Source organism: Agelaius tricolor, unplaced genomic scaffold, assembly GCF_023055355.1.
Source record: "Agelaius tricolor isolate 1412-34295 unplaced genomic scaffold, bAgeTri1.0.p SCAF_9, whole genome shotgun sequence".
Lineage (NCBI taxonomy): Eukaryota > Metazoa > Chordata > Aves > Passeriformes > Icteridae > Agelaius > Agelaius tricolor.
The window spans coordinates 15,056,558-15,084,377 of record NW_027269269.1 but is presented as its reverse complement, the minus strand read 5'-3'; the positions used below and the strand labels follow the sequence as shown (position 1 = coordinate 15,084,377).

Here is a 27,820-nt window from a genome sequence, read left to right as displayed (position 1 = left end):
CCGCTTCCTCCCGCCTTCCCGCGCTGCCCCGAGCGCTGATTGGTGCTGGGCGCAGCCCCGCCTCCCTCCGCGGCCCGCCCCGCCCGCCGTTGGCTCAGCCCCCACAGCCCCCACACGGCAGTGGCCGCTCCCTGGGCGCTGAGTTCGCCCTGCCGCATGGGAAGCGCCTGGGCGAGGAGCAGTGGCCATCAATAAAACCACAAAAACTTCCACCTCAGCACGAGGAAGAACTTTTTTTACGTTGAGGGTGGCAGGCTGCCCTGGGAGGTTTGTGGAATCTCCTTCTCTGGAGATTCCACAAACCCACCTGGACGCGTTCCTGTGTCACCTGCTCCAAATGGCTCAGGCTGGGCGCGGGGATTGGAATAGGCCATCTCCAGAGCTCCCTGCCAACCCTGACAATGCCGTGGTTCTGTGGCTCGTTCGCCTCGGCAAGAGCCCTGCCCCCCGTGTTTCTCCCATGCCATCCCTTTAAGCAGTCACCCCTCGCACCAGTGTTCCCAAGTCTTCACAGAGCCGGGAGCCGCCGGAGAGAGCTGGGAAAAGGGGGAGCGAGAGAAAAGTAACAAAACCTGCCTTTCCTTGGTCATTAGATTTGCCCAAAGGTATCTCTTGGAAGTGAAGTTGCTTGCAAAGCATTTTCAGGTGTAGCCATTCCTTCCCCCCACACTTCCTATTCCTTGGTAACTGGAGAGCTGTCAGCATGTGAAACCCGGCAAGGGGTGAATGCTTCATTAAAATACACGGCATAAAACACACCATGTGAGAGCGTGTTTAAAGTGCAAATTGTGTATATATTTATGCATACAGACATCAATATATTCTGCAAGTATAGTAGAAAGATAGTAAAAACATAAGCCTGGTACATTTCTAACAATAACTGCTTGTTGTTTTATATGGCTAAAAAAAATTAGTTTGTGTGTTCATGATGTTTGTATGCCCTTTATGAAAACCAGAGAAGGCGGGAACAGGAAATGAAACGGCATCTTCTATTTGCCTGTTGAATTGCATGTTCATGTTTGTTCCTGGAAGCCTCAAAACGCTGTACTTTGAACACATCACTTTGCCTTTACAGTGTGTCACCAGAAGATAAGAGAATAAAACTGAAGTTTCCGTCCCTGGCGGACCAAAGCTGGGATCACAAGACCTTTTTCTCAGAGTAAATATTAGCCGGCTGTTTGAAGACACATTGTCTATGAAGAATATTAATTATGTACCAGGAATCAAGCCATAATATATACCAGTTTATTTGGCAAAACCAGAACACGCTGTTCTGCTGCTAGGGGAAAAATGGGGGTGGGGAAATCTAGCTCCTCCTCCAAAGCCCGTGTTTGTAAGTTAGAATGCTCGCTCCTATTAATTACAGGAGCAAAACCAGTAATAGAAACAAAGCAGCCTTGATGAGGATACCGTGTGGTCCAAGGCCACCCTGAAAACCAGGTTTGCTGCTCACTCATGAGGAAAGGACCGAGCCTGATGTGAGGCGGAGCAGTTTGCTGCCTCCAGAACACAGAGCTTTCCTGAGAGCGAGTACCAACGTGCCTGAGCAGATCTCATGCTTTAGTGTAATATTAGTTTGCCTTTTATAATTACAAAGGTTGCCTTTACCAGTCTTCACGTGAAGCCACTTCTCACCAAGTCGGTGGTGAGAAGTGCCCGTGAGGCCCCTGTGTGCCGATGAATCGTGGGAACACTCCGTGCTCTAAGCAATTTCTGAAACAGCTCATTATGAGTGGCACAGGAATACCCACTGAGTCTATCCCCGGGCTCTTTAATGAAAAAAAGTTGATCATTATTATGGAATTGTTTATTATTTGTGTTATTTGTGTTGTTAATTACAGGAATTGTGTTGTGCCAGCAGTGTGTGCACAGTGTGGGTTTCTTTGTGCCTACAAAAGCACCTTCATACATGTGTTCTTGAACCTCCTATCAAAAGCAGAGCTTTGCTGAAAGCATCACCTAGAAATGCCTCTGGTGCAGCTGTATTCCACTGCTTCTTATCACAGTTGACATAGCTGTCAGATAAAGTTTGGATATTTGGGTCATTTGAGGGTTTTTTATAGATGCAGCTATGGGTTTTGCTGGCATAAAACCTGCTAAAAAGCCTCTAAACTAGACCCACATATAGCACACATGACTTGAGCATCACCAGCAGTTGGTGATTAAGGAAGTTTTGCTGGATAGCCATGAAATAATTGTAATACATAAAAAAAACATATCAAGGTAAAACACCTTCTAAGAATGTATTACATTCCAAAACATTTATAGTTGAGAATAGTCATGCTTGTGTTTATGTGTTTATGTTATGAGATAAATTTTCTTAGGAAGTTTTACAAAATTCCTTTTAAGTGTTTTATAGTTATGCAAGGATTGGGTGGGGTGGGAGGGGAAGGATCTCTAGGCATCCAGAAATGTTCTTGCTGCTTTTCATTCTGGAAAAGTGAAAAAAAAAATCAACCTAATTGAAAATGCATCCTTTTTGATATGTCTGGAAGAGGAAAACAGTCACTAGAGGAACAAACACAGTGTCGATTTTTAAATATTGCTTAAATGAGATGCAAATTACCCCTCCCCGTGTGAGCTGAAGTCCTTTGTTCTCCAGCCGAGAATCTCTTAAGGAAGCAGGCTGTATCCCTCGTGTTTCTCGGTGGGCTTCCCAGAGCCTGGGGGTGCAAAGCTTTACACTCTCCTCGAGCTTCCAGAGCAGCTCTGCTGTCATCAGCCTCACACTCTCCAGCAGCTGATTCCTGGAACAGTCTTGACTAGAAAGTTTGCCGATGCAGCTGCAGTAGAAGACCTGGTAAACCCTCCAAGGGCCAGGATCCAATTTAAATTGCTTTAATAATTAGCTCTTGCTTATACCAGAGCTGCAAAGGGTGTTTTGCTGTTGAAACCACACCTGTGGGTTTTTGCTGGCAAAGCTGTATTGATTGGTGAGCGTTGTTACATCCTGCTATTGCTAAATCAGCAAAACTTTTAAATATAAACCAAATCCCTGTCATCTGCCAGCCAGATTACTTACTCCTTGTCCAGATTACATAGGTGTCAGGCAGCCTCCCTCACTTTTATTCACCTTTAGAGTTGTACCTTGGTGACCTCTGTCTGAATAACCACAAGCTTTTTCTAACTGGATTATCTCCTGGTTAAAGCTAAGCACCTGGGTTGTTCTGAATGTGGAGAGCCTAGTTTTGTTCATAAGGTCAAAATATAAGAAATGCTGGAATTACACATCTGTGGAAGCACAAAAAGTTGCAGTTTACTTTTCTGGTGAGTACAGCTGAGTTGGAGATGCATGATGAAGGAACCACCTTTCTTTACTTTCAAAATTCTGGGTAGTGTAACTTTTCTAATATGTTAGCCTCAGGACGTCTATATTTAGTAAAAGATCATTTGCTGGGCTGATAATTAGGAAAAATTCAAATACAGACATAGTGAAAAATATGTTTAGTATGTCTAGACAAATGTACCAGCCTGTATTGCCTTTCAAAGGTCTGCAAGATAGTCCTGGCAGTTTGTAATCTCTGTAAGATTTTCAGTGTGATGGGTTCATCTTTACAGGAAGGCAGACAGATCTCAAACAGCAACGAGCCAAGATCAAAGACTAAGGAGAGGTAGGAAAGAAACTCTTGAATCTACGTATTCCTGTCTTTGTCAATCTATACTAAATACCACGGTAATTAAAAGATCTCTGAAATATTTTGGACAGTATTATCAAACTCAGTATTTGGTATGTGGACATAGCACCCAAAGATGTGACAGGAAGTCTTGTGAAGCACATCTTTATTTACACTGACTTTAACTGTGTGGGCTACCACTAAAAGCCTGACCACAGCACCTTTTTTCCTTGTGTTCCTGGTGCTAAAGACTTGCTGCTTCCCCAGGAAGATTTCTGTAATCTTTGGAAACCCCATGCTGTCACAGCTAGATTCTTACTGGTACCCAAGTTGACATGCCACCAGCTCACCTTCTGAAATGACATCTTCGTGGGTCTTGGGAGATTGGAGGACTCAAAACCCAGATATATTTTACTCTGGCACATCTGTGTCATCTTCAGCTACCCAGAGAGATATTTATTACCGTTCTGTGTTAGCTGGGTGACATTTTGCTGGGCGAGGTTCTGGGTTGCTACAGAAACTGTCTCTGCAGATCCATTCAATCAAGCAAGGCTCTAGTGACAAGACTCGTGCTTTCAGCAAGAACATAAATAATGCACATTTTTGCTGGCCAGCTCTCCATGCATTCCATACAAACAGGCTGGGAGCTCCAAGGAAAGGAAAGTAGCTGCAATTAGCTAGAACTAATATCTAGAGATTTAAAGGCATGTTTACTAAAGTAGACTATATTTTGGAAACATTTTGCTTTAGAGACTAATTTTTTTTTTTTTTGAGAAGGCCTCTTTGTCAACTGTTTTTCGAAAAGATAATGAGCTGGTTTAACTAAACCTGCTCCTATCACATGGCATCACACTCCCCCCCTCTATCCCTCCCCTGCCAAGGAGGCAGCTGGCTTTCTCATGGATAGTGCACGCGGTCACGGAACACCATGGAATGGACATGGAAAGGATTCCCTGGTGTTTCAGACCTGCCTGGCTCTCTCTGCCCACGAGCAGCCATTGGCACAGACAGCTCTGGGTACCCACAGCAGTGAGGGACTCACAGCGCTAAGGCTCTGTTCACGCAGGGCACTGCAAGTGCTCATTAAAACTTGGCATTGCGCTGGAGAACTGAAATGCTGTTTCTACACACAAATTCAAGAGAGCTCCCTCTGTACAGGTTGTAAACCCTTGTCACTCCGACTTCTTCCATCTATGCAGACTATCTGTCCAGTATTTAATCCATCCCCTTCTTGGCCACACTTCTGCTGTTCAGTTCTGAGAGTTCAACTCTTCCTCCTTCTACAATAACATCCCCTTTTACAACTATTTTCAATGAATGTGGGATGAATATCAACAAATACAGCATAGATGTTAAGGAGTATGGGATAAATATCACTGAATATTGGATAGATGGAATCTACAGCAGTGTTTGGATGAGCCAAAGTCTTGTCCATCTTTAGCAAGAAGATTCACTCAAGAATTTTGTGAGTAAATTCCACCTAGTTAAGCAGTATCTGGGTTGTTTTAGTGTTTCATGTGGCTGCAGCTAGCCCAGCCTCTGCTCAAGACATAAACTATCTTTTTTTTGTGTGTGTGTTACAGTGTGGTCTGATATAAAATAAAATCCTTTAACACTTAAGTGTGTGCTGGTTTTGGTAGGAGTAGAGTTGATTTTTCTCACAGTGGCTGGTATGGGGCCGTGTTTTGGATTTGTGCTGGAAACAGTGCTAGTAACACAGGGCTGGTTTTGTTATCCCTTAGTGGGGATTACACAGAGCCAAGGCCTTTTCTGCTCCTCACCCCACCCCACCAGCGAGGGGGCTGGGGGTGCATGGGGATGGGACACAGTCAGGACAGCTGACCCCAACTGACCTAAAGAACATTCCAGGGCATAAGGTGTCATGCTCAGCATGTGGAGCTGGGAGAAGAAGGAAGTGGGGATGTTTGCAGTGATGACATTTGTCTTCCCAAGTCACCGTTACCTGTGATGGAGCCCTGCTGTCCTAGGGATGGCTGAACACCTGCCTACCCCTGGGGAGTGGGGAATGAATTCCTAGTTTTGCTTTGCTTATGTGTGCAGCTTTTACTTCACCCATTAAACTGTCTGTATCCCCCCCAAAAAAATTTCTCGCTTTTACCCTTGTGATTCTCTCCCCCTTCCTGCAAGTACTGGAGTGTGAGCGAGGGGTTAGTTGCCATCTGAGGTCAAACCACAACAATGTCACATGTCTTTGGTGGTCACCTGCATCTGCTGGAGGCTGTAGGTGCCAGATCATTGTGCTGGGAGCTGCCACATGAATTACAGCCCCTCCTGCCTCCCCTGTTCTTCTCATCACAGCTGTTTCTGGCTGTGGGATATTCTGGGGGCGTTTTGAGGCTTCTGGGCATTGCACCAGCTTAATAAATATTTGAAGTTGATATGAGAGAATGCATTTGATTTTCCTAGGTCCCTTTTTAGAAATATTCCTAGTCTGCCAACTCTGAGGAATAAGGAGACTGGAAAGCTATAGACTTCTGGTTGTGATTTCAACTCCAAAGATCGACAGCACACGGATCCACATGAGAGAAAAGACCTTATCCTGTCCTATTCATGCAACTGATATTTCTGCCAGAGACTACAGTTCCAAAGTATGGCAGGTGATGGGAGGTGTGTTGTGTTTCTTTTTACTTCACAGATTCTGTTGGGAAAACCAGTGCTCACCAGCTCCTACTCAGCATGTGTCTCTGATTGTTCATGCCTTAGTGTCCTGGTCCCCATTAAGTTGCAGTCATGAAAAAGTTGCTCTGGTTGTCAGGTTTGTTTTGAAATTGAATCCCATCCTTCATTATAATTATGGCCTTCCCAGTTTTGCACTATTGGTAAACTTCAGACATGTATTTTTTATTCCATCATCTCCATTGTTAGAGAAACATTGAAACAACTTGGCTAGAGCCATGTAGCCACCTTTCTGTGCTGAAAATACATGAAACCAAATTTATACTGGGCCTGGATGGGTTTCAGTTAGTTTGTTTATGAACATGCATGATGACAAAAATCTCACCAAAGTCCACGTATCTGATGATATCTACAACTTATTGCTTATTTATGAGTCTTGCTAATCTATCATAGAAAGAAATTTGATTGCAATTTCTACTAATATCATTTATACCTGATGAATTGTGGTAGCTGCTAATCCTTTCCTAGTTATTTTCCAAATTCTTACAAGTAACTGTTTATCTACACCAAATTGAAGGAACTGAAAGTGGCTGGCCTTAATTTGCTAGTTTCAAAGACCAAAGCCATCAGATCCTACTTCTTATTGATGGTATTGAAGTTACACAACTTACAGTGACCCACTAGAAATGCAGGAATTGATTTATATGATGAATTTACAGCCCGCACCACTGCGAGCTCACAGTGAGTGAGGACTTGACTAACAGAGGAGCACCTGATCTTTGCGCTAACACTGTGAAAATCAATTGGGAATAAAAAAGACAGTGTAAACATCAAGCTCTGAAGAGAAAGAGCTATTCCCTTATGTCTTTATGGAAGCAGACCTGAGATGAATGCCTGCAGGTGCACATCACTCTGCTCTGACAGTGAATCACTGATAAATATGTTCTGAGAACAGTTACACAACCAGTTTTGCACCCCCTTAGAAGTTGTAGCTGCTTTGCTTATGGGACTGTTATGTGAGGCAAAAGCCCTGCTCAAGTAGACATTTTCAGTGCTTTTTTTCCTCTCCAAGAATATGTTTACCCATGCAAGGTTTGCTATTGGTTTGAAAATCTTTTTTTCATCTAAATTGATGTTGTCAATTACTAATGTCTTTGTTATCTATTGTAAAAAAAAAAAAAAAAAGAAATTGAAATATTGGCAAAGATTTCCAAGGCATTTTTTAAAACGTATATTTTTGGGGGTTTTGTTTGATTGGTGTTTTCTAAATAAAAGCAAAGCTCCCATTTCTCTTTTAACAAAAGAACCCTGTCCATCAGAAAAATGCTCAGTTTTGCAGCGAGGTGCAAAGTAGTTTTCTCAAAATCAATAGATAAGGTAGGTGGTGTCTTTCTTTTTAGATTAGAAGGTAGCACCTTCTAATTGAATGGAATTTTATACTGCTCCCCGGGCCATTCTTCTGGGAAGAACTGTTGTGATTCTAGGCTAAAAAACTCCCATTTGCCTGAAGGTGTCCATTTTTGGGGTTCCGCTTACACTACTAGCCCAACGATGGCTTTGTATACCGGTGAAAAATCTTTTTATGTGTATTGTATCGCAGAAAGTTTCCAGCATTTCTCTTGAGAAGAGCAAATCTGGTCTTGGGATGGTGCTTTAACTCTTACCTAACACAGCTGTGGTTCCAGCAACATTAATTCCCACGAGTAGGAGTGGGACACATTAACAGCCTGGAGCAGGGTGTAATGTTCCAGGAACATTAACACCCACTGAGTAGGAGACAAAGCCGGCACCCTCCCTCTCTTTTCCCACTCCCATGCTGGACGCCTTGTAACGCATCTCCCTACTAACACATCTCTTCCCTCTCTAATTTTCAGCCCGGACAAGAAAACCCATGCATGGATCAGAAGACAAATCATCCTTGCAGTGCCCCCAAGCCTCGTGTGTTCATTAAAATACAATTGTTGCTGGCTCAACTGCAGAAACACTTCCTAGAACCTCTTCTCTCCTTTTCCCACCCTGGACAGACCCTGAAAAATACCAAGCCACAGGGGGCTGGACTCCGCTAGCGGGATAACCACATAGAGGGTCGGGAGACTGCAGCGTTATCAGCACATTATCTCTTATTATCCAGAAAAGGCTCTTCCCTGATTCTTCAAACAGGATTTTCCTGTTATTGTGTGTGGGCTGGGAGGTTTAACTACATTCTGACTCTTCCTTTGCTAGGCCTGCAATTGTCTCCCAGAAATCTTTATGGAAACCTTTATGCAAGGAGGCATAAACCTGCTCGGGAGAGCAGTCTCAGTGCTCGACAAACCCAATCCTTCTAGCTGTCACCATCACAATACAGCCAAGCAAGCAGCCAGCCCCCTCAACCCTTTACACTAAGGAACAGTTTTTGACTTAAGCCTATTTTGTATTTTGTAAGAAGATTAAAAGAATTAAAGAGAAACCTGTTCAGTCCATTTAATATTAAGCATATGACACATAGCTTCATCTTGTACAGGGTCAGAATAAACAGAAGGACATAATGATTATACATATTTTATGCTGCTCTTGAGGACTTCTAAGCTGGAATACCCTGCCTGCATCCATCTCCAGAGGATCCCCAGAGCTTTGTCGTTGCATACAGATGCCAGCAGCCACAGTTCTTGGAAAAACCATTCTGAGTGAGCAGAGTAATCACTTCAGTATACTGAAAAGGAAAGGTCCCTTGGCTGTGCTGCAAAGGTTTTGAGGAGGTGAAAAGTGGGTGGCAGTGGGTGGGATGGGGCTGAAGTCACAGCATCCCTGCAGACCCTGCCCAGGGGGTCCCACACAAGGTCCACATGAATCAGCACTTCTCTCATCAAAGGTGTGAGTAGACCCTGCTCATCAATCACATCAGTGCGATGGTGGCACATTGGTGTGGGGGACAGGGAGAGGACAGAAATTATGGCCTTGAAGGAGAGGCCCTGCAGCAGAGCTGTACCTGCCAGCCCATTCCCCAGGACTGCAAGACAAAAGTGATATGAGCACAATGACTTCTTGCCATACTGGCCATGCCTAAAGCCCTTGCCTGTCCCTCAGTAAATGCCAAACTAAGCACAGCCATTTTGAGGACTCTGTACAGTAAAACAATTCACTGGCTGACCTAGATGGAATAATTACAGAAGTACTTAAAATGTACTTCTTCACAACCATCATAAAAGTCCTGGGTTAATTCCCAACTGCTTTTACAATCTATTTGCCTGAGTTGCTAGCAGGATAAAAGCTCCAGCTACCGTTTATTTGCATGGTATAGGAACATACAGCTGCCTAATATCCCTATTTGTTTACAGCACTGTGTTTGTTCAAAATGTACATACAGTAAATATTGTCAATCATAAACAATCCATAATGAACTAACAAACTGTTGTCTTTGTACTGGGAGCAGCTGGTATGTTGGGCTATACCATGATAATCAGCATTTGGAGATGTGCCACATGAGATAGAACTGGGATGGGTTTCTGGCCTTGTCACAGCCAGTTATTGCTTTGAGCTAGGTTTATATGACAGTACTGTGCTTGGGTATCTTGGCATATTTTTAAACATATGTAAACAAAAGTAAAAGTTATGTGTTTCTGTCTGTTATGGGGACAGTCTAGCCCCATAACCAAACCATCCCACAATAATCCATACATGTATTTACCCCACATTTTATATGATTTAGGCTGCAATTTCAGTTAAGTCAATAAATTTGCAGATTTGAATTATCGAGTCACTAAGTAAATACAGCAAATAAGCAGAATATATACATACTGAGGAGCTAGTGATTTACAGTAGAACTCATTAGCAAGCAGACACATTACTAGGTTGCCCAAATAAAATCTTAGGTTTTCTCTATCTCAATTTTCCTCCTGATAGCAGAAATTCTGACTTCTCCTTTTGCCCTTTCCCCCTTGCTGCTTCCATCAGGAATAAGGAAGTATAAAGGTACCTATTTGTTTCACTCACACTATGTGAAAGGCTACAAAGTTTACACACCAGCTCATAAATAGGAAGAGGAGCTGCAAATATGCTTTGTTCAAGTTCTGCATGTGTTATAAAGGGCCCCATGGTGCAAAGTGTGCAAAGGCACAAGCATTTAAAAGGGCAAAACTGAGATTCATCGATACAGGCCAACAGGGTAGCTCTGCTGAGGTGCTTTATGAGTCCTTCTCTTTTGCCTTGCCCTTTTATTGCTCTTTACCTCTGTACTCAACTTTTGTACGTGCAAATGCTCAGAAGAACTTCTTGATGCTTCCAGGCCAAAGTTTAGCAATGAGTTTACATTCAAATCTTTATGTTTGGCAATTGGCTCTTGTCATGGTCACATGCAAATCTACTAAGTGCAAATCCAGTAAGCACAGGGCAGAGGAGCAGCATCTCTGGCAATGAACTAAGGTATTCACATTATAACCCTGCAAGACACCTTAAAGCAGGCACCTCCTCATTTTGGGGGTAATAAACATGTATAATTTTATTAGCACTCTGATGGAGTCAGCAGATCTTTGAGGTGGACCTACCTCCAGTTTTCCCTAGAAACACACATCCCAAAACACAAAGCTCTTAACTTCAGAAATCAGTGGAATAAAGGAATATTTTTTACAAAACCCTAACAACAACAACAGAGACCTCTTCAAGTTAGGCAGAACAGAAACAGAAAGTTTCTAAATTAACTCCTTGTTAGTTTAGGTTCTTTCTTGCAAACACTTTTCTCTGTCCATGCTATCCTTAAAGTGGTTCACTCCACTGATCATTCTTAACAGCACCAAAGAAAAGCATCTTGTCCCCTTTCCAGGGCTCCAACCACAGCTGCAGCATCCAAGACAGAGGCAGCATCTTCCCTGGTGCCAAAACAACAGCCTGTATGTTTTGTTACACACCATGTTCCAGGGCACACAATAGTCAGTGAACACAAAGAGAGCAGGAACTCCCCCTGCAAGCTGCAGAAGGAGGCCCCAGGCTGTGGCTGCCTTGCCCTGCAGCAGTTGGGTTAGATGCCCTGGAACTGCCTGCTTTGTCCTGTTCCAAACCACCTGTGTGTCTGGGGAGGTGCTCATTAGAGGCAAAGACATCTGGCAATTTTGTGCCTTGTGTTGACTTTTGTGGGTAAACGAAGGCATGTTAGTGCCTGCACAGTGCACATGCATGTTTATACTCTATAAACAACTACATTGTCAGTATTGCAAGATAGCAATCTCTTGTGGTCACTTTATTGGGGATGTAGAGCCTGTGTAATGGAAGGCATGTAGGTAGTCTCTGTGGAGATGGGTGCAAGAGGCTGGTGAATTCACCCCAGAGCTAAATGCCCTTACAGACTGTGACCCAGCTTGTGAGCTGATGGAGTAAATACATCTCACATCCCAGGTACGCATGAATCTGACAAAGCACATTTACCTAGTTTACTTAAAATTCCAGCAGACTGACGACAAACAAAGCAATGATCTATATTTTAGATGATTTAGGATGTGTTTTCAGTCAAGTCAATAAATTAGTGGATCCAAATTGTCCAGTCACCATAATCAGGATAACCAGGTCATATAATGAAAAAAGTAAGTTTTTAAAAGCTTATCTTGGAATATAATGAAGGTCTAGTTTTCTTTTAACCATAAAAACCCAGCTACTATTTAGCTAATATTTTATTGACACAGTTAACATGTCACTGGAGGACCCTGTCATTATTGGCCATAGGTGTCTGTGGAATATTAAGGGTATATTTTGGTCTTTGGCCAGTTAAATGATCCAAGCAGACAAGAACTGTACCTGAGCTCAGTTCAAGAAGTGTAGTTATACAAATGCTTGCAACACATCCTTAGATCTCCCTGCTTTTACATGTTAGCAGTTTCCCATTGTTTTTGCCATCTCTATGCAGTTTGAGAGTATTTTGAAGATTTAACATGCAGACAGATGATGGCTGAATCATCTCCAACAGCAGTTTTCCCATAGCACTGGCTTTTTCACTGAGAAGAACATACCAGTGGTGGTGTTTTCCTTTCTCAGCAACTGTAAGAGACACAGCTCACCCTCCTCCTCTGTGGCCATGGCTTAATGACACAATAAATCCAACATTAGGCCTCTTGGCATTGGACCAGATATACCATAACCTGCTACCCAAGGTGCAGATCCAGCTTTCACTCACACTGTCAGTTAAAATGGCTCTAAAATTTTTCTGATTTCTTACTGACACACTTAATGTGATTAAAACTACTGCTCTCTCTGTGCCATTGTCACTTCATGTCAGATTAGATATCAGCTACCAACTGTTAAAAACTCATATCAACTCCATACCAGACATACTTGATTCAATGACAACGTGGTCATGTGCCCACACTGAACTGGAACCAAACCTATATGCTTGGAGATCCATCACTGCACACATCCAGTAAAAATGATGGAAAGAGCCTCACACATGCACTCCACACACTAAAATTAAGACATGCTTTCACTGAGAAAAAGTTAAAACATGAATGGTTCAAGCAGCTGTTTAACTTCTTAGGATCTCTCTGCTTAAAGTTACTCTGGGATTTTACCAAATTTGGTGTTCCTACATAAGGGTGCAAGGCAGTGTGTAAGGGGCATGGTTGAGAAAACAGCCCTGGCTCCTGGTTCAAACTGAAAATGCAGGACCTCTATCACTATCAATTTTGTTTAACAAAAATAATCAAAATTTTTAGAAGTACAGTATGTCCTTACATTCCTTCTTTTCTTGTCAATCACTGTCATGCTCTCAGCATTTTTAAAGCACTCCAGATTCTTACTGTGGAGGAACAGAACAAGTAATAAGAGCTCACAGTTCAACTTGTTAGCTTTTGGCCTAAAAAGCACAAGGCTGTTTGGCATTTTGTAAGAGGACATTCCACTCATAGCTAAATAGTTTTCTTGTACAAGTTGTCAAGGGGATTTTAAAAAGCTTTGCATGTTCTTCATGTGTGAATAAATATTGAGGCTTGGGATGACATGGTATGCTGTTGGTTTTGGTTGTAGTGTTCCAGGGAAGGTGAGGAGAAGAAAGGAGAGAGAAGTGGCATAATCTCTCTTTTAAGTTAGTTCTTGAACTCCTGGCTACTTGTGTTTACTTATATTTCTGAAAGATAGAACTGCTCTGGGCACTGCCTCACATTTTCCGCTGCTTGGAGTTTGATCTTTCAGTATTAAAAAATGGCAGTTTGCAACCACCCAAGTTTTGCACTGTTGTTTCCTCTCAGGAATTGACGTCTGCCCCACATCACCCATGACCAGGCAGCAGAGTGATATTTTTCTGTACTGTTGTACCAATATGTACTTCTTTCATTTGTCATGGAAGCTGCAGCATGTCAGTAGAAAAACAGACCCTGTAATTACTGTGAAGACTTCTAATCCTTAGAGTTTCAGCTTGCTTTAATGCTTGCCTTAGCTCAACTCAGTAGAATGGCTGGAGTTGCAATAGCATGTACAAGGTTGTTATTTAGTAAATCTCTTTCCCTTAGCTTCTCACAAGATGAAGCACACCCGTAGCACTGCTGCAAGGCAGAGACAAGATACATGCAGGAAAGAGTGGAGCTTGTTTTGCTGATAGGAAACTGCTTTTTGAAAGAGCAGCAGACCCTCCTCTGAGCATGCATTCTCTTCAAACATGTCACAACTTCCCTGTTTCTAAAGTCTGTCCTGTCAATTCCTTCCTTGTTGATTTTGGCAGAAAGTTCACATAAATCAATTAACTGGTGACAAATCTCTGCTCTAAGAAAGTAAGATCCCACTGGGAAAACCAAGAATAGCCATTAAAAATGTTCCACAAGAAAATGCCTCATGTTGCATCTGCATTTAATTTGTCAAAGGCTTTGCAAAATTCTGTGCCTTGATGAAGCAACTGTCAGTTGTCAATGTCTAATGGCATTGCATTTCAAACCTGGAAAACTGTTGGCTCTTTTACCCCACCCATGTAATTTGGTTTGTTCCACCTTCTTTCCTCCTTCTTTGTAGGATAACAGCTAAAATGAGCTGCTTCCAGGAAGGCACAGTGGCTTTTAACTGGCACATACATTATGCTTGAGTTCACACCAGTCCAGCAAGGATCAATAAGTGACTGTGTTAGGTTGCAATGCAAGATGTAACTGCAAGTATGAATTCTGTTACCAGCTGTTTAAAGCAGGTGGGGCAGTTATTTTCTGTTAATGGGCCAGCTGTTAAAACCAGGTGGTTTAACCTTTTCCCACTGGATTCCCAGAGGAAGACCAGACCTGTCTGCACCACCTGTCTGCACCTTCAGAGGAGAACTGCACCCTTCTGCAGGATCACTGCTTCAACAGAACCACATTTGTCACTACAGGAGGACTGCAGCCACCATTCAATCAGACTGCTACCAACACCCTGACCCACAGAGTGTCAGGTTATATTCTGACGCTGTCAGTAGGTTTTTTTGGGTTTTTTTGGTTTTGTTTTGTTTTTTTTTTTGTACTACTGCATATTTATTTTAATTTTCTTAGTAAAGAACTCTTATTCCTATTCCCATATCTTTGCCTGAGAGCCCCTTAATTTTAAAATTATAATAATTCAGAGAGAGGGGGTTTACATTTTCCATTTCAAGGGAGGCTGCTGCCTTCCTTAGCAGACACCTGTCTTTTCAAACCAAGATAGTGACTTATGACACTGTCCCAGAGATGAAGAGGAACGTCTCTCTGGCAGAAACAAATTAACAACAACAACAACATCACTCTGCAATCTCCAGCTATTTGGCAGCACACCCAGTAGTCTGCACAGCCACTGGAAATGCAGCTCTTCAGCCAAGACGTTATGTCAATATTAAACTAAACTTAACCACTCTAAGTTAGGGCCATCCAACCTGCTCTACCTAAGCCTTTGCTATATTCTGTAGAGAAAGGGTAAAAATACTCAATGAAATACCTCACAAAAGATTTTTTGTTATGTTGTCAGGCACCTAATCTATTTCATCCCTTGAAGGGTCAGATGTAATATTGCTGAGATTTCACTGGCATTAGAGCCTCTCTCCAAAAGGCAGTGAAATATAATCTTGTGGAGCATTACAGTATGTACTTTCCATCTAAATCCAGAACTTTGTGGACCCCTGGACTCATTACGCTGTGGGAGGAGAGTTAGGTACATACAGAAAATACAAGTAATTAATCCCCCAAATCAAGAATTCATTAATTTAAACCTAACTATACACAGGTATTTTTTCAGTAAGTTATTATAATTCAAATCAGCAGTGATGTGGATCAAACCTTTTCCCCTAGGAAAGAGCAGTAATTAATCCAAAACTGGAAAAACTGGGACCAGTTCAAGTGAAAACAGTTGTCCAGTATCATCAATCCAAATCCCAGGGGACAGGTTTCAAACAACAAAGAGCTTGTATGGGGAAGGCTCAAGGGTTAGAGATGACTCAATATTTCACTGCATCATTGCAAACAGGAAGAGGCTATTTCATAAGTCATGGGTCATTTCCATAACTGGAAAGCCCATCTGTATACAAACAGGTCATTAGAGCAGGGAGTCACACACAGGATTTTCCATCTTAACCTCAAGCAGAGCACAAGTGCTGGGCACACTTAAATCCTGCAGAAAGCTCTGATTACTCTGTTGTAGACTGGAAACTTCCAGAAGAACCACAGTGTATGCTGGTGTCATTGATACACCCTTGTGTCTGCAATAATCTTCTCTTGTCCTTCTGATCCTTTTCCTCTAATCCCTTAATCATTGTTGTGGCATGTCTCTATGTTTACATACATCAAACACGTCTTGCATTATGGATATGGTTTTGGAAACAGGCTCAAAAGGTTTGATACCTGCTGATCAGGCAGGAAGGAGGAAGTGAATCCACGTCACATTTGGTATTGCCCGTCTTCTGTGGAAGAGAAAGCCAGAGGTCATCTGCTGTTTGTAGCCTTTGTGAAGATGCCTCTTCAATTTTTTGCTTGAGTTGGTCCCTAAGTTGCACTATTTCTGCAAACAGAGAGGAATTTTATCTACTCTAGTAAATACTAAGGCTGCATCTATGCTATACTTCTGCAATAGTTCAAAACTGCTGGTACTCAGGTGTTTGGGTTTTTTAATTGAAGAACTTTAAATAGGAATTCCATTTTGAAAATAATTTCTGAGCAGTAAATAAACTGAAATCAAGAACAGAAATGTCTGAATTTTAGTTCAACCCCTTTAAAACTACTTAAATATATGTAGGATAATTCTGAACAGAGCATCTAATTCAGAATATAAATCACTATATATTAGAACATGAAAAATTTTCCATCATCATTTACTACTACTTTTTATTTTTTAAAGCTTCTCAACAGGTCTCCAGTCAACAGCAGCCTGAACTACATATTCACGCACACATGGTCCCATGTGGAATTCCACTGATTTCGGAGAAGTTAATGACTGTCTACTAATTACATGAACTGTTACACTTTAGTCCCTTAGATAGGAAATCAGATCTATAAAATCTACCAAGTGTGTGCAGGCCTTCAAAGATGAAGCCGAGTATTACCAACATTAGCAGCAGCAGCAGCCTGCAGGCACAGCAGCTGAGCTGTATCTCAGCTAGATGTGGAGGTCAGATATCTCACTTTGAGCTAGTCTAACCTCTGCTTCCTCTGTGGTCAATGAACAAACATCTCAAGAGACAAATTAGTCTCCCTGCAACACAGACACAAGAACTGAGCCCATTCCTACATAAACTACTCACATAATTAACCATCTAGTCATTAATTGTCACACATAGTGGGGTTCCACGTGAGAATAATTATACATCCACAAGTGCTGTTTGGGCTCAGGCTCCTACTAGCTTTTGTTCTCTACACTGAGATCTTGAATTAGGGTAAGAGGTGCTGAAATCAATCTTGGGATGTGTGCAGTACTCTCCACAGAGTGCAAGGAAAGCCCAAGCATGCACTGGGCATCTGTTAGGTGTCTGAAGTTCAGCGAAATTACTTCCATTCAATATTAGTGTCTTATGTTTCAATCCCTAATAAATGCTAGAGCACTGACGACTTACACAATTATTTATTTCAAATCTCTTGATCCTTAACTATATTTGGTTAACTAACTTAACTATATTTGGTTATTCTTACCTGGAAGAATAATGCCAGAGGAGAAAACAACAAAAACAAATCAGCGAGGGGAAGCCGAAACAAAAACCTTTGCTAGATAGTTCTTTCTTGTAATTACTAACTAAAGATGAAGTATTAGGCACTAAAGGAAGCACTGAGGCCATCACGCTCAATTTTCACGCTGTAGAGTGTTTAAACATTACAGGAATACATGAACGGTCTTAGAGCCACCCTCTGCTGGTGAACACCCACTGGTACAGGGGGCCTGCAGCTCAGGCAGCTACAGCAGCCTCTCCAGTTCCAGAGGCAGCCGAGATCAACGCCCCTGACGTGCATTTTGCAGAGCCACGTAGCATTCGGCTACTGGGAGGGACCGAGGGTAGGCCCCTCTCTGTGCCCCTTTGCGTTTCAGGGTGCCCTGGGTCCTGCAAGGGGAAGCTGCTATTCCCTTTCTCCCCTTACAGCTGCATCCAGCCCAGGTTTCACCTTACAGCCATGCCCCTAGGAGTTTGCCAGGAGAGAAGATATGAACAGGATTTATGATTGCACAAACCCTGCTCTCTTTGCTGCTCTGCAGGCAAAACAGGTAGGCTAGGAAACCACAAACCCTGCCTGAACAAACCCTGTACTGACTTGCACTACCACCTGCATGATTTTATTTTAAATAAAATACAAATGTAATGTTTCTGTTTTGAAAATTAGGCCTTCTTTTATGACTTGTACTGTTTCTAAAGATATAACATAAAGCAACCTTGCATTTTGGACTCAGAAATGTGAACATACCTGCTGATGTCAAAACCAGGCCATATGCAAACGGATGAATAGTTAAAACTGTATCAAGAAGTTAATTTATCTATGGATGGCTTCCAATATATCTTTACTAAAGAGAGGGCAGTAGTTGACTATGATTATGAATGCACTACAAATTAGGGGAGCCCTACAGAGGTACTTCTAAGTCTTTGATTCTCCTTATTAAAATGTGTCAGCAAGTTTTCCAAGGGATAATAGCTTTCACACATAACACTGTAAACATAACATGTATGAAGGGCTGGGTTTGCTCAGCCTGCTGACAGGTTTTTGCACTATTGTATTTTAGCTGTGACAGGCTGGTTCCCAGCAATACTGTGCGTCTGCATCTTCCTTGGGCATCAGCAAAACACCACTTCTGTGTTGGAGGTATTTGAAGCAACTGGCTGGAGAGATCTGGTTTTCCTCAGGTGTCATCAGTTTAGGAAATAGAATGCACAACTTTAAAGTTTTAAAATGCAAAGGTTAAATATATGAAACTTGGCACACAAAGAGCAATTTTTGTCTACTTTTTAAGTGTTATTACATCTCTTTCCCTACCCAGATTCAAAGAGGGCTCTTTCCTCTGGGATGCTATAGGTGGAATTCTGCAGCTACCAGAATCACCATCTCCCCACAGCTAAAATTTATTACTACAGGGAATCATCCTAGGGTTTCTCACACACTAAACACTGAGTGCAATGTGTGCACTACTTATGGGTGACAAAGAAATAGTAGAAAAATTAAAAAAAAAAAGGGAGTTTGAAAACCTGTGTGTGGACAGACACATTAGCTAGAAACAAAATGGTGATGAAAACCAAATGTCATTTGTGGATGGTGGACATGAGCAAAATAATGCCTTGTTTTTCCCACAATGTCACTGACTGCTGAGCAGTAAATTCAGGAAAGACTGGGATAGCTGTTTCCCTTACATCCATGGAGGTGAACATTACCTGGAGGCTGCCCACATAAAGCACTGCCAGAGCACACAGAAAGTTCAGAGTGCATTTTTCCTTTGGGAGAAATAAGATGGTTAATCAATACTACCCAAGAAGCAGTCACTCATACCAGTGAGTGAGGCAGACATATTCCAAAAGCAAGATCTTGGCTGATGTGATTTGTACCTAAATTTAACTTCAGGTAACAGAGAACTGAATATAGCAAAAGGCTGGAATATTTGAGGTACCATCAAACCCATGTGAATGAGGCTGCAGTGTCACTAAGAATGAATGGCAGCAATGCCACCCTTCCCGGAGAGCCACATCACTGAAGTGTTGACAGAAACTTGTGAGACCCCTCACATCCTTGCTTTCATGGCCAAGCATGTCACATGCCTCAGTGCTCATGACAAGGTTAATCCACCCTCCCAAGGTTAAGAGTTTAAAAGACAGTCATGAGCAGTTTTAACAAAACAATCCATGCCAACTGTGGACCATTCATGCTGTGGACCATTCATGTTTGTGTTCTATTTGTTCTCAAGAAGGAACAGCTTCTCCATCCCATGAGTTTGTCAACACAAAGCTCCTCTTCTTTTCCATGATTCTCCCAGCTTACTAATTTGTATTTTAGTAAATGCTAGATTTTGAATTATAAAACAATGTATACAAATGTATTTAAATACGTACGTTTTATACACATATATGCCTAGATTTCCATATATGTACTTAGAAATAATTTACACTATAAAAATACTTATGAATTATTGTATAAATATTTATAATTAATAATATTCATTTATTCTCTTTGGACCTACTAAAATAAACTCCATTTCATCACCCCCTTGTTTCCAGGAGGTAGCATGGGACAGCAGTTCCTCCAGTCACAATCTACCCTGGAGATGAGAGCTTTCAGTGGGCAAGAATTTTCAAGAGGCCAAATGCACCTCACTGCTGTTAGTAAAGGGTGACTGCCTGTCATCCCTGGTGACACACAGCACCCACCTGGCTGCCAGCTCATGTGAGGATTGCACGTGCCTCTACTTCATGTTTGTTTCTCCAGAAAGGTCAACAGCAGCAAGTCTAACTCTTGGGGGATGCAATTACTCTTAGCTGACATCCACTGAGGCAGAGCATGGATAGTGAAGCCACTGCAGGTCTCTCTGAAACAGCTGTCACCTCATTGTCCTCATCAAAAGGCAACATTCACCATTTTCAGAATGGGGAAAGAAAATCGTAATTGCATAGTAAGAGCTCACAGCAGAGCAACCTTCACTGGAAGCAGGAGCATTGCAAAAATGACAAGGATTCGCTTTTTACTTTTTTATATGTGCAACATTTTAGTACCCAATTCTCTTTTGCTGATCTACTCTGCCATTGAATATATAATTGTATTTGGCTATGTGTGCAGGGATAATATACAACTCCCTATATGTAAGAATTAGTTCAATCAAAGGAAAAGATATTGGTAGTCTCAGTAATTTAAAAAACCCCAAACTTAGGAAAAAAGTGTTCCATATCTTACTCCAGTTCTGTTGGCACAAGGATTTGTCTGGAGTACATTGAACAATCTCTAGTGCTGCTTACAGACAGCAGTGTGGCTTGAGCTGCCTGGTCAGAAGGCTACACACAGCAAAACCACAAAAAGGCTGTGCCATGAGACCTAACACAGAAAAACAAGGTTAACAAAAGCACCCATGTGCACAAAGGTTGCTGCTGCTCCTCCCCCACAAAATTAACAGCATCCTTAGATGCATAATTTAATGAGTCAGAGACTTCAGCAACAAGGCAACAACTTTGGACTTCTGGCATGCACCCAGTCACCTGGTTTTTGTGCCATGGTGAAAATGCTCTAAACCAGTTCACAAACCTAATTCAAGTTCTAGAAAGCCACAGAACTACAAACCTCTTCCTCTAGACATCTGCAATGACCCACAGAAAGGCATACCCAGGGCAGGGAGTGTGTGTTAACACCCGGATTAAGACACTGATAGCTCCATATGCTGCTCCAGGGAGTTGCATTGGTGTGAAAAGGAATGGTGTACTGCAGCATGGGAAGGCAAGGGCAGAAGGTAGCACCAAATTCCTCAAACTACCAATGCCACCACTGCCTCTGCTTCATGCAACTGCATTTTTCAAGAGCTCAAAAGCAGGGAATTCAAGTAAGTACACCACCTGGGAATGCATGCCTAAAGTGGCTCTACTAGAAACAAAACACATGAAACCAGAACACGAGGGTTAAGACTACCTTGAGCAAGGTTGCTTAAGTGATCAACGACCCATCTCTAAGCTATTTCTCCTGTATTGTGGCACATCAGACCTGAATGTATCCTTCTCACCCTGTGAGCCCTAGGTGTTGCACACGCAGAACAAGGCTCAGAAATCATTCTGGGTCCTGCAACTCAGCAGGTGAAGTGAGCAACGCTAATGTGACCAACTTTAAATCTCTGCAAGAGCAGTGTAACATTATCTTTTTCATAAAGTTGTGCATCAGGAAACCAAGGGCTGCAAGAGTAGCCACTGAATTCATGAGGAAGCAGGTTTGTGTAACTTATGTGGACTGCAGCCAACACATCTAGGTTAGCTCCTCACTAGCAATCCACTAAATTACGTCCTTAGGACACTACATGTAAATAACTTGACAGAATGCAGCAAGTGAAACCATGTGAGTGGAAACTTGGCCAGGAACCTGAGATACTTACTGTCGCTGCCAGTTTTCCAGGAAGAGGCATTTGCAAATAAACAGCAAAAAAACCCCACCCAAAAATGGAAGAGTAAACCAGTGGTAACATACAGAAATACTAGAAGTTTGGGTAGAGTCCAGGGCAAGGAAGAGAGCAAACCCAGGGAATTGTAGCACAGGCAACACAATCAAATGGTGCTGTCCTAGGAGCTGCATGCTTTTTCACAGTGCAGCACTACTTACCCAAAGGAAATGTTTCTGTGCACTGAGGAATGCTCTGACTACAATACTGTTGTTTAGGTACTCACTGCCCAAGCTTGTATTTTAAGCTGAATCATATAGGAAGCAACATGTGATTTTGCACCATTGCACCCACACAGCTGAAGAACCTAAAGACACTTGCACACATGATCAGGAATTCCAATAGTTTAGGTGCGGGACCTCCTTTGAAAATTAATAATGGTGCATCACTTCACATAAACATAGTTGCTAAAATTAAATGTTAACCTCTGGTTATGGCTTTCACTCTCCCTTCATCCAACACTCTTCCCCTACAGCCTCACGAAAGAAAGGGCCAAGGAACAGTGCTGGACACCTGCCATAACCAAAGGCTCATACTGCCCTTGACAAAGGAGGTAATTTCCCAAAATGCCTTCTTTCAATGAATATATTCTTAGTGAGCTTTTAATTTCAGTAGAATTTATCTGGCCCTTAAAAATCCTCTGCTCTCTCCCCTCCCACCTTTTAATTTTTTTTTTAATGTTGAAAGATGTAAAAGCAAGTACTATGCTTGAATGTTTGTCAACTCATGGACTGCTCTCCTGGCACAGACAAGCCCATCAGCTAAACAGTTATCAGTTACCAACCCAGGTTTACCACACAACAAAAACAGACCTTCCTCGGATTAGTGGCAACTGAGTCAGGTCCACACCTCTACCTGCTTTATGCAATACAGGATTTTTTCAAGCTTTGTGCTGAAGAGGGCAGTGCATACAGAAAGTACATCTAAACCTGCACTCCAAGTGTTTCTTGTTCCACATGGAAGTGCTCAGGGCATCCACTGCACATATTATAGCCAGAACAGTGACAGCCAAAGGATTTATGCTCAGCCCTGAGTCCACCTGAGCCATGTTTGTGTGCCATTATCCGGCAATCCAGGGGTGGGGAAGGCTTATCCTCAGTGCACAGCTACAATCAGCCAGCTGGCTCTGCAGGAGTTAGGGGGGCCAAGAAAAGCTATTGTTCCAGGAAGTAACAGTATTTGACAAAAACTGAAGCTCTTTGGGTGGTTCTGAACTGGGTAGTGGCATATAGCCTTTCAAGAGAAATGCAGTCTGCCTACAGCCTGGTGGTCTTTAGTGGTCATGTCAGGCCATCCCACCTTAAGAGACATATGCATGTGTAGCTAACAGCTGCAGAACTTTTGGTTCTCCTTGTGTTTAGCAAGTTCTCCCCACTGCTATTGTGGCTTCCAAAATGGAGCTTCCCACAACTGGAGTCTTGAAGCCTCCTGTCCTTCAGCTACTTGCAGTTTTTCAGTGTCCTGACTAGCACTTTAAAGTTCTACATATTGTGATCTTTCCCAATATCTAAAATAAAATCAATTTCCTGTTTCAGTATTAGATGAGCTCTCTTTTCAAATGAGTTTGCTTGAGTGAACTGAGTGAGTTTGAAGCTGTGGAAGCAACCACCTTTTTCTCTCTACTGAGTTCCTTCAGATACCAGATCTAAAGAACATGGGGATTGCAGCAGCCTGCACACCCTTTCCTATTGTGTAACTGCTATTGAACTGCTGCCATGTTTCAGCTGAAGAACATGTCCATCCTATTTTGGCTTTTGACTGCTCTTAGAGCACTCTTCTTTGTGCTGAAAGACAAAAAAAAAAAAAAAAAAAGAAAAAAAAAAAAAAAAAAAAGAAAACACTTTATAATTAGTCATTAGAATAATTTCCAGAGTTGCTTTACACTTGTTTGGCTATGCACAAATACTACTCTTCCAGATATTGGTTGAACAGTTGCTGCCCCCCAATTTCCTGTAGAACACTTTAAAAAAGCACAGAAGCCTTCCATTCTTTCCTATTTTTCCAAGCTCACAATGTATTCTTGGCATTATCATTAAGATACTTGGAAAGAGTAACACGATATACAAGTACTTACCTGTTCTTCCCAGCTGAACTCATCCTCTCACCTTTCCCCTTGCAGCTCCAGAAACTTTTTGGCAAATAGCTCCATAGGAAACAATTAAAATAAACCAACCTTCATCACAGCTTCTTCATCCACTATCATCTGAGCAGTAACTTTAATTTGAAAGAGTTTACATTCTTCCCCCACAGGCTTTGAAATAAGCAGTTGGTCAGTAACACTTCCACTCCTTCCCCCAAAGGGACTTACAGCCAGGATAATTAAGAGGATCTTAAAACAAAATTTATGTGCCAAGATGAGCATAGATGGTATCACTTTTAGAAACCATATTCCACTTTGTTTCAGTGCACATGTAAACCTTTGTGTCCAGTTAATTTGTATACCAGGAATGACATTATGCCTGACCATGATTTCCAAGAACCCCAACAGTTCTCTGTGCTGTACTGACATGGATGTGACAGTGACAGTAGACCTAGACCACCACACACCCCAAAAATTATGACATGATGTATTAGTACACTTCATCTTGAAATCTTATGCAGCCTAGCTTTGTATACTACCCAGTGAGTACTCAATTTAAGCATCCAAATGCTTGGTTTCTTTCAAAGCACACTTGTCAGAATGAGCACTGAGACATGAAGACAGGTTTCTATGTATGAACTTGGATTAAACTTAGACTGTGCATTTTCTTCTTTGAGCAAAGTCATCACACATTCCTGCTTAACTTCCTCATCTCTCCTTCAGGATCTCCCAGCTGATTCTCCAGGTCAGGAAACAGGGTGGTTGCTTACCAGAGTTCACAGTGCTCAAAATCACTTCAGTGACAAAGACAACCCATAGGTATTGCAGGGCAGGATGTCAGCACAGTAAAGAACACACAAACCTCTCAGCTGCATAGGCTGAGGAGCACACAGACACTGGAGCAGGTGATCATTACCAGCGTTAAAGCAGAGCATACTGATGTTTAGGAAATGCCACAGGCGGGTTTTCAGTTCTGCTGTCACCTTCTATCTTTTCCTATGGGATGCAGCCACACCACCTACTTCTGCAACAGGACTGTAAGCTTCTTACAGACATTGCAATTGAGGCCTGTTGGGTCAGGATAGATTTGGACATTGGCACTTTCAGGTGAACACATTATCCAAGTCTGAGACACATAACACGGGTTTCATCATTAACACCTCTGACAAGCTGTGACCAACAAGTAATACATACACTGGCAAGTATCAAATCCTCCAAAACAGACCAAAGTGAACAACACACACAGAGAAAACTTGTTTTACTTCTCTCTTGCATCAGCTGTTCATTTGGGTAGTTTCTGAAGTCATTTCCTTTTTCCTACCTTAGTTGAGACATCAGTGGCACCTACATCTACAGATAAGGAAATAAGAAATAAATAACAAAATACAATTATCTGTAAAGTGGGGTGCACAGCATCCTCCTCAGAGCAGCAGCACTGACTGCAGGGGGATGGGGAGGGAGTGAAGGGAACCACTGCAGGTAAAACCAACTGTTTCTAAAGCAGTTTAACAAAGCATCCTGTCATTCAGCCAGCAGACCATCCTGGATGAGGATTTCACATGCACTTTTTCTGACAATTATAGAAAAGATAACCAAGCTTGCTCCAACCATTCCACTGCATTATTTACCATCGTTACCAGGTATCAGCTGCAGAGATAAAAGCATAGGCCTAAAGTCTACAGTGGGCAACAGCTGTGGCAGAAGTCATTGAAGTGCCAGTGCCCTTTATTTCACCCACAGTTCACCTAATTGAAAGGTATCTGCATAGAGGAGAAACAGAATAAGGAAAGAAAAAGGGCTGTACTTTTAATTCAGAATTCTCCAGATATATGAACTATTGATGCTACAAATTTTATTAAAAGAGCATTACACCCCCACCACTCCTTTTCTTCAGTGAGGAGTGTGATAAAACTGGAGGACCTGCCTGTGACGAGAAGCACTCTTAGAACACTGGACTTTTTGCAGGATGGCATGCAACTGGTTCAGCTTCCTTAACTAGAGGGAGCTGCACCTAAAGTGGTAAAAGCATAGCATACATTGCTGTAGTACCAGCAAATCTTGAAAGGCCGCAATGTTCAGGTGAAGTATCTGCACCACAGAAGATCTCACAACATCCTTCCTCCAGCACTCGTGTACCCTGTGGCAAACACACCACCTGTGTAGTTACTGGGCAGCAATACCCTGGGCAAATGCCTTGTACTTACCTCCAGGAGGAGCCAAAGGATGAAATAAACCCTTGTGACTACATTTTACCTGAGCTGTACCACCACTCGACTTTAGCCAAGACTTCAAGCAGGCCTACAAAACTCCTCAGGACTCTTTCCAATTAAGTATCTTCTTGGCATAATGAAGTGCTTTATTTCACAGGAATCAGCTGTAACTAGAAATGATATTATTTTACAAGCCATGCAACACTTTGACCATCTTCCCTTTCAGTTTTGAGCACAGGCCTTCCACACATGGTTTCAGGGAACTCCAGTCCCCTTAAGGCTCACAGAGCTTTGATTACTCTCTCATTTGGTGAACACGTATTTCCCATTCCCCAGCACAAAAGACTAGCACAAGCAAGGATAATGTTCACTACAAGAAAGTCTAAAAGCATTGCTCAAAATTCCAGCCTACCTTCTGCATGCCAGCCGGAGGGCTGAAACTAAGACAGCACCTAGTCAGCTGGCAATGTGAGCAAGCACAGACAAAACAGTGGGGAAACAAGTCAGCTTGGCTGCTCCCATACCATGCTGAGAGGTCTTACACCACCTCATCTGCCCTCTCAGCTTTTTTAAACTTGATTTATGTGTCTATGGACATAGAATTATACATTTGGATTGGAAGCGACCTCAAAGACCATCTGGTTGCAACCCTCTCCTGCCATGGGCAGGGACACCTTCCAGTAGAACAGGCTGCCCAGTGCCCCATCCAGCCTGGCCTTGAGCACTTCCAGGGACAGGGTATCACAGCTTCTCCGGGCAACCTGTGATGGTGCCTCACCACCCTCACAGTAAAGAATTTCTGCCTCATAGCTAATCTCAATCTACCCTCTTCCAGACATACTAAGGACTTTAAAAGGAAGCAAAGCTCCTCCTGCTGGTCACACCAAGCCGTATGTCTCTGGCAACCAGGCACCATTAGTGCAATTATCAGGCATCGGACAGAGCCAGAACCCTTAACAAACCCCCTCAAACCAGGGAAGCGCAGGCTGTCACCTGCCGCGTGACAAGGGCACGTTCCAATCTGCTCCCTGCGGACAGCCGCCCCAAGGCCAGCCCTGCTCTTTAACCCAGTCCGTGCTCGGTCCAAGGCCAAGCACCGTGGCCGGTACAGCCCCGCCCGGGCCCCTCTCCCCGGAAGGCGGAGAGCACAGCCCCAAGCGGCACCGTGCCCGCCGCGGCTCCTGCGCTACAGCGCGGCCACCCCGTTCGCGCCCGCACGCCCCGGCAGCCATGACCGGCCGCCGCTTCACCGCCACGCCGCCGCTCCTGCACGCACCCACCGCAGCCCCTCCGAGCCCCGGGACAGACTCCCACCCCACGGCCCCGCCCCGCTCCCAGCACAGAGAGGCGCTTCCTCAGCCAGAGCCGGCAGTCACCGAGTGAAAATCGGCTGTGTCCTTCAGGGCATCGCACCCCTCCCCGCCGCGCCCCGCCGGCTATTCCTCAGCCTCCCCCTTTTTTGTCAGCCGCTCACACGAGCTCTTCCTTCCCCCTTAAACCAAGACAGGACTCCCAGCCTTCCCCCTTTTCCGACATCTTAACCCGGCTACCCGACCGCTCCTCCAGAGCTAAGCGTCTCACGCCATCAACATGGCGCCGGCCACCGCCTCCTTCCCTACCCCGCTTCCCAAAGCGGCCGCGCGGCGCGGGATCTGCCGGGAAATGGAGTCCACTCCTTGCACGCTGCAGCGCTGCGACTGCCGTAAAAAACTACAAACCCCAGAAGCCCCGCTGCCAAGGGGCGCCAGCCAATG

General features: G+C 43.2%; 1 long non-coding RNA gene across 1 annotated transcript; it reads right to left on the bottom strand.

Annotated features, from left to right (window-relative positions):
• Positions 1-773: 773 nt before the first annotated feature.
• LOC139592716 (uncharacterized) lies at positions 774-27,728 on the bottom strand. The gene is made up of 2 exons (XR_011680095.1): positions 16,031-27,728; positions 774-2,432 (listed from the first exon to the last, which is right to left on the bottom strand). It is a non-coding gene; the product is annotated as an uncharacterized lncRNA (long non-coding RNA).
• Positions 27,729-27,820: the final 92 nt, after the last annotated feature.